The sequence below is a fragment of the Belonocnema kinseyi genome, chromosome 5, assembly GCF_010883055.1.
Source record: "Belonocnema kinseyi isolate 2016_QV_RU_SX_M_011 chromosome 5, B_treatae_v1, whole genome shotgun sequence".
Lineage (NCBI taxonomy): Eukaryota > Metazoa > Arthropoda > Insecta > Hymenoptera > Cynipidae > Belonocnema > Belonocnema kinseyi.
The window spans coordinates 145624964-145632964 of NC_046661.1; positions in this window are offsets into that span (position 1 = coordinate 145624964).

Below are 8001 nucleotides of genomic sequence, written 5' to 3' on the forward strand. Positions count from 1 at the left end.
GATATTTTTTTAATAAATATTTTGTTAAAAAGTGAAGGTCATTCCTGAAGTAAATTTCAACGAGGAATTCAATGGTGATCTTCATTTTGACTCTGAAGTTGACCTTCATGGCTTTTCGAAGGTCAACTTTTTTTTTTAATGGGAACCCCCTTTTTTACATCTGCAATCGATAGGACGGAAAATTCTACATTCAGGTACGTACCCAAGTCATAGGTCAATTGTAAAGGTCAAGGTCAGTTAGAAGTTATTTGAAATTAACAAAGTTTCCTAAGAGTTCAGTGTAATTCCTGATGTAAACTTCAACGAGAAATTCATTGGTGAGCTCTGTATTGATCTTGGTTACAGCGTTCTGAATATTGTGAAATCATAAGGAAACTTTTCATTAAAAGTTCCAGGTGTTCTGGTGAGAGTTCTGTTCCTCCCCGAAGAGTTATACAGTCCTATACCGTTTTTCGATACCTAAGTCAATACCTAAGGTGATACCATAAGTCCTATACCGTTTTTCCATATGAATATTACGAATCGAAACAGTATTTTCAGGTGAATCTACTTTCACTTTGAAAGGTGAAGTTATATTTGGATCTAGCAGGGCGGGGCAGCGGCTCATTACGGTAGGGAGGTTCGAGCATATTTGGATACTCAGTTCCCTCAAAGGAGGATTGGAAGAAGGGGTGAAATGGAGTGGCCTGCTGGATCTCCTGATCTGAGGCCTCTCCACTATTTTCTTTGAGGTTATTTAAAGAGCAAAGTATTCTGAACGCAACCGCAAAGCTTAGACGAATTGCAGAATCGGATTCTGCAACAGGCTACTTTGATTGATAGGGAGATGATTCGTAATGATGTAACTCATTTTTACAATCGCATAGATTTTTGTCAAGAAGCTTAAGGTTTTCAGTTCGAACATCTTCACTGAAGCGTGAGAGGCAAGGGGACTCACGCTAATCAAGCATCCCAAAACGTAAGAGGCAAGGGGACTCACGCTAATCAAGCACCCCAAAGGGAACAGAATTTACTACGTCCACGTTGTCGTTCCTGGGTAATTCTAAACGTAAACGAAAACTGCTTGGAGAAAACCTTGAAGATCATCACCAAGATCAATGCAGAGCTCACCAAAGAATTTCTCGTTGAAATTTACTTCAGTAATTGCATTGACCTCTCGGAAAACTTTGTTCATTTCAAATAACCTCTAACTGACCTTGAACGTTACAATTAACCTGTGACCTGGGTACATACCAGAACGTAGAATTTTCCGCTCTATCGATTTCAGATGTAAAAAAGGGGGCTTTCCATTTAAAAAACAAAGTTGACCTTCAAAAAGCCATGAAGCTCAACGTTAAAGTCAAAATGAAGGTCACCATAGAATTCCTCGTTGAAATTTACTTCAGGAATTACACTGACCTCTTGGAAAAATTTATTAATTTCAAATAACCGCTAACTAAACTTGAACGTTACAATTGACCTATGACTTGGCAATGTACCTGGACGTAGAATTTTCCGCTCTATCGATTGCAGATGTAAAAAAGGGGGTTTCCGGTCAAAAAAACAAAGATGACCTTCAAAAAGCCATGAAGGTCAACTTCAAGGTCAAAACGAAGTTCACCCTTCAAAACGACAAAAGTTGCAATGAAACGTTGAATAACCACATTTTTTGTAAAGGAATGCGCATTTTTTTAAACGAGACAATGAAATTCCGTCTGTTTATTTATCAACGCAAGTTACGATTATAATAATATACATTTATAGGAATGATATAAAATTTCAGGGATAAACTCGAGTGCGAAGCACGAGATACGTGATGAGAATGTGTTCGTTAGAGCTGAAGGAGCTTTAAAAAAAGAGAATTCACAAGTACCAAATTACCGTTGTCGATACTTTCACCTTTAGTTTTAAAAAGTCTAAATACATTACATTGCGAGCATTGGATCTGCTCCTAAACTTTAATAATTATAAAAAAAGCAACAAAAATTATTTAGAGCAAAAAACTTTGTTCATAATTGTACAAATTTAGGACTAGACCCACCATTCTTAGTCCTTCTTGTTTAGTATCCCAAATTTTCAATTCGATGTGGCATTTTGTGTGAATATAAGTTGGGAAATAAAAAAAGTGACGGTAAGGTAGGAATCTGGTCACGTGACCCACTCATCGCATGGCCTTATTACTGAAAATATCAAACAATTTTCGTAAACTTTTTTCATTTTCTTAAAATTATGCAGGAGATTGATTTAGCTGATTAAAATTTATTTGAGCGACTCCCTTATAATTTTAATTACTGAAAAAGACCTTAATATAACAATGAAAGTTCTGCCGTCAAAAATTGAAAAGTCGTATCTACACATTTTGGCGAAAATAAGTTATGATAATGGACGTGTTCCTTATGACCTGCACAATTTTCCTGTATAACTAATAATTAGCTTATACGTTGTGAAAATACCTATTTTGTGGAAAATATTTACGTATCTTTCAAGATCAAACGTTCGCGATAATTTCTAATCTCGTATCTGCTTGCGCATGCCCTGAAAACAAATAGTTGATGGTTTATTTTCACGCCTGTCAACTGGTTGCCAGTCAGCAGAAAAGTCATAAGAGTAATTTTCCAATTTTTTTTCCAATTTTCCACTCTCTGCCTCTTTTTCTCGTATAACTTTTCACCTGGATGGCGATCAGTAAACAGGCGTGTAAATACACCATTACGTTTATAGGTTTTAAAATATATTTTTATCATAACAACGAAAGAAACAAATCCTTTTTTAATACTCGAAATATAATAGGGAATTTTTCCTCAACCATTGGAAATTTTCCTGTTAAAATTGGAACAAATATTTTACCAATATTTGTAGAAAATTACCGTTTTTAAAGATAATATTACCATAATTTATGGTAATTTTCCCAATGACTTGGGGAATAAAAAAAACCATGAAGTTTCGGGAATTTTCCCACTTTTTAGGTGATTTTTCCTCAGCCATTCGTAATTTTACTGTTAACATTGGAAAAAATATTTTTTCAACATTTGTGGGAAAATACCGTTTCTAAAGATAATATCACCTTAATTTACGGTAATTTTTTCAATGACTTCGAAAATAAATAAACCTCATGAAGTTTCGGGAATTTTCCCCAATTTGTAGGTAATTTTACATATCGATTTTCAACCAAAAAGCAAAATTACATTTTCAACGAAATAATAGTGCCTGAATACTTTTTTCATTTCATTTGATTTCTTTCATTCTGTAATTAAATATTTTGATTCATTTCATATGCTATCATTTCATCTTCTTGGATATTAAATTTCCGAAATTAAATCGCTTATTACCGGGTTCCTGACTCTTTTACGAATCCAAGCATACCGCCACCAGATTGAATCTTACAAATATTTTTAAAGATTTGTTTGAAATTTATAAATTCATAAAGACTCCGAGAACTTTGAAAAATATTACAATAATTTGAAGAAATTTTCAAGATTTTCGGGCATTTTATAAACTTCAAAGATATTTTCACTAGCTTTTTATTTAGATTATGAGGGATTTAAGAAATATCAATGTAATTCAATACATTTTCCATGCAGTCGTAAAATATAATTTCAATATTTTATAATATTTTTAAATATTCCATTTCATTTTCAACATATGTGAACAATTCCAACGGATTTCCAAGGGTTTTAATAATTTTAAAGAGTTTTAAATTTTTTATGGATTTCACGGAATTGTTTTTGACGATCTGAAGATATTTTCAAATATTTTGTACAATTCATTTGGAATAAGCCCTGAAATCTTATTAATTCATCGTAAATCCTATTCAGTTTTTTAAATTCCTTTTGAGTTGTTCTAAATTCACTTAATTCTGCCCAATTGAATTACTTTTTCCATATTTGTAAATTGTTTTCAATTCACTTGATTGCTTTTTTAAATGTAGTTTGAATGTTTATGAATTAAATATAATTTTTCTCAATTCCTTTAAATTTCTGTTATTTGAATTGTTTCGAATTTTTCTGAATTTATCTTGAATCTGTTACCCTTTGTGCGCGAAAAAGTACGCTATGAGGTTGAAAATAAGCGCCTATATTATACTCTATATTTTATTCCATAGGGACTGTGAGTCCTTCGAATATTTAAAAAAGTTTCTTTTTAGGCAATGACTTTTCGTCCCTCCTAATCGTTTTGGGAGGATCGTTAATTCCTTCTCTTCTCCTTGGAGTGACGTTGTTAAAAGCAGTATTTCAGTATATTTCGAAACTATCTCCATGATATGCTTCGATCAGACGATAATTGATATGGAGCCTTTTCAAAATGTTAAACTTTATTTTCATTTCTTACGACTATTTTATATGAAAGCATTGTTGACAATTATAAATGATGTGTTATGCTTACTATCGGCGAGAAAATTCGAGTCCTCTGACTTTGACGTTGAATAAGTATGTGAAGAAAAAATGGTAGGTTAATGAAAGAGGTACCATTTTAAAGGTGCAAATGTTGTACGTTAATGAGCCGAAAAGTAATATTCAAAAAAATAACATGTAGCTTATAGAACTGAAAATCTGATGAAAAGTAAGGAAATTTGATAGCTTTTAAAAACAGTGAACTTTGAAGCATAGTTTTTTATTAAAAAAATTAAAGGAAAAATCTGAAAAAAATCATGATGGTAGATTAAACATTTCTGAACAGATTGCCGTCGAAAATTTTGAAAAAATATAAATAATTGTTCGTTTTTTGTGAATAAATATGCGAGCGCACTATCTTCGGTTCTAATGAAGATAATGAAGTGATTTAAATTGGAGGGAGTTAGTTGAACTATTTGTAATAATTTACAATTTGAAGAAAGTATGTGCTTCTTGTTGTCTTCGTACAAATTGCGATATTTATAGTCAGTTTTTTTATATAGGAAAGCAAGTGCGAGAGCCCAGCGTGGTACCTTTTTTCAGAGGATCGTTCTCGGTTTGGCCGCTAGGATCGGTAGTTACTTGCCTTAAATTTAACCCAAAAATGCTTTTCGTTTCTGCATGTTTTTTATAATTTATTTAAAAGCAATAATTCTTTCATACATGCTAATCTTTTCAGAAAGAGTTTATCTAAGTTTCTACGAAATACAATTTTCAACATAATCATTACAAGCCGAGAAATTGGCCTTCAAAAGTAAGGTAACTTTGACCAATCATATTTTTAATATAATAAACATTATTTCAATTTTGATAACACATGTCCATAGCTTATTATTTTCCGATCTCACACATGTCACATAAGTCATATGTTTCACAATACTTTCGGAGAAATTACACCTAGACGACATGTCTCCAAAAGCCCATGTACACAGCCCTCTTAAATGCCAAAAATCTCTGTCAGTTTGCCTCAATTCGCCAGAATTTTTAGGAATTGCTGCTGTTGTCTTAAGGGCATGCGATACTTAGAAAATGATCGATTTTACCATTTTTAGGTTCCCCCATCTTTGTTTCTAGAATAATAAATATTTTGGTTTAAAAATTTGTGAAATGATAGCGAACATGTTAATGAAAGTCTCTGCACACTTTTTTGTGGGTTAATACAAAAAATGTAATTTGATTAAATTTGATAAATTTTCGTGGCGCTTAGGAATTAGTATCGATCTGATCAATATTAGATTCCCCTGGCTTTTTTCCTAGATTAATAAATTATTTTCTTCAAAATCTGAGGAATGATAGCAAACATGCTTACGGACAGCATCGTTACGACAGAGAACTACATTATCAGATTAACATAGAGTTGAAAATGATCATAGCCTCAAAACAATGCATATGCATAAAATTTTTATTTAGCACAATAAGTTTGTTTGGTTATTATCCCTCAAAAAAGAGTTCAGGGACGTCCATTATGATATTTTATAGCATCTCCGAATTTAGTTTTTAAGAATTTTCATTTTTGTGGCACAAAAGTCTGGAAAACTGTATCCGATTGACCACACGATGAAGTATCACATGCTCTAAAGTTTCAATATTTCTTCTCGCGAGAGTAGGATTTTCCTAATTTTGTTTTCCTGAAGAGTGATAAATAAAATTTCAATGATCCGATTAAAATCTTACTATAATGCATGCACTTTAACAATCAGGATGCCCGCCGATGAACATGCAATTTTTTTATTGTTCCTTTTAGAAATAAAAACAAAAAATAGGAATGGCGAGCTCACCAAAAAAGGTATTAGTAGACGAAGGATCCCAAGTATACGAACGCATGATGAAAGGACCTCTGGGAAAGCTAAACCTTAAAAGCAGGGACGAAAGCATTGCTAAGCGTCAGGTGCATACCCGCCACAACATTCGAGCGACTGGGTGAAAAATTAAAAATCAGATGATGCAAACACCAAGATTCGGCCTGGGAAAAGAACCTGGATAGGGCTAAAAGTAAAACGAACCATTACCATGGAAGTTGAGAAGTAAGAAAAAAAAGAGGAAATCGCATAGATAAAAAAATTTAAAAGTTCGACATTCAGCATAAACAGTATGAGAAAATAATCCATTTGAAGAAGTTAGAGAATATGTGAATACTATGAGTTGCTGAAGACTAACACCTATGCGGATAAACAACAGGCAATATTTCGACAAGGATAAGAAGAGGGGTTAAATCCACAGGCTGTTTAAAAAAAGTTATTTAAAATCAAAGCATGTTTTTTTTTTTTAAATTATATTTTTCTCTGCGAATTTTTTTTATTGCTTCTGTTGTTGGAAATTGTGTTTTTTTTTACAAGCACATTTTTCTTTCGGTTATGGGTTTTGAATTGAAAACGTTTTTTTTTTATTTAATGGAAAGAAAGCCTATTTAAGAATAGTTTTTATGATTTATACATTTTTTTACAACGGCATTCAGTCCACAAATAATTTCGAAAATGCAACTAGTGACAATGTAATTGATACCTCCGTATAGGACAAATAAAACAAATTCACCTTCCTGCAAAATAATAGTATTCCATACATTTTTTGTTTGCCGCCCAATAAAATAAATGAATTAATTAAATTAACATTAACATCATTCGTTTAGGGTGGTGGCACAATTATCCCTTTATATTATAATTAAAACTGAAAAAAATATTGGATCCGTGAGAAAAAGCCCAAACGACAAAGCGCCCACCAATGAGAGTGGCACTTCGTGAAAAAGGCCGCGAATCAAAGAGCGCGATCAAAGCTTGTAGTAAATGCACGAAGTAGTTTTAGGAGACCCCACTCTCGGAAAATTTGGATGCGTGGATTCGGATTTAGTTAGTTTGCATCGCTCGTAGCGCCTCTTGTGGAAAATTGAGAAACCCTTGAATTTTCACAATACGACAGTTGTGTCGTCATGGCAACTGATAAACAAAAACAGCGGCACTTTTATGGAACTTTTAATAATTTACACTCGAAATTTCTTCGACTTGGCATATTTAAAATGGAACACATGTCATTTGGTGTCCAAAACCATCCAAATGACTGTGCTAGGGCAAACGAAGTGACGTTTCTCAAGCCTGTCTCCTGTTTCTTTCTTTCTAACGTAGCTTGTGGATGCACGCCCATCAATACAACAGCAAACCATTTTGCACACACAAGAACGTCTCACTTCTATCACAGTCCATTTCCTTTCACGAGGAAAACGACAGAACGATGACAAGCATGTGCGTTGTTTGTTTACAACCGGCTTACTACGCAGACGCCGCCATTCCCAAACTTGTATTTCAACGCTTTCCCGCAATAAGCGCTACGAGCGACGCAAACTAACTAAATCCGAATCTACGCGTCCAAATTTTCCAAAGACCGCATGGGAGTGGGGTCTCCTTATACTACTTCGGGAGTAAATCAGCCCTATCCGATTTTCCGTATTTCAGCTATAAAAGTTTCAGACCTTATTGCTATGAGTTTCTATGTGCGAAATGTCGCCGCGTGGCGGCGCTTCTCGCACCTTCCCCTACTTTACCACGTGTATACATATGAAACCGGTATTGCCATTTAGCGGCCAGTAGGCACACTTGTAGGCACTGTCGGAACTTACCATTTGTGCTAATTGGCGTATTGT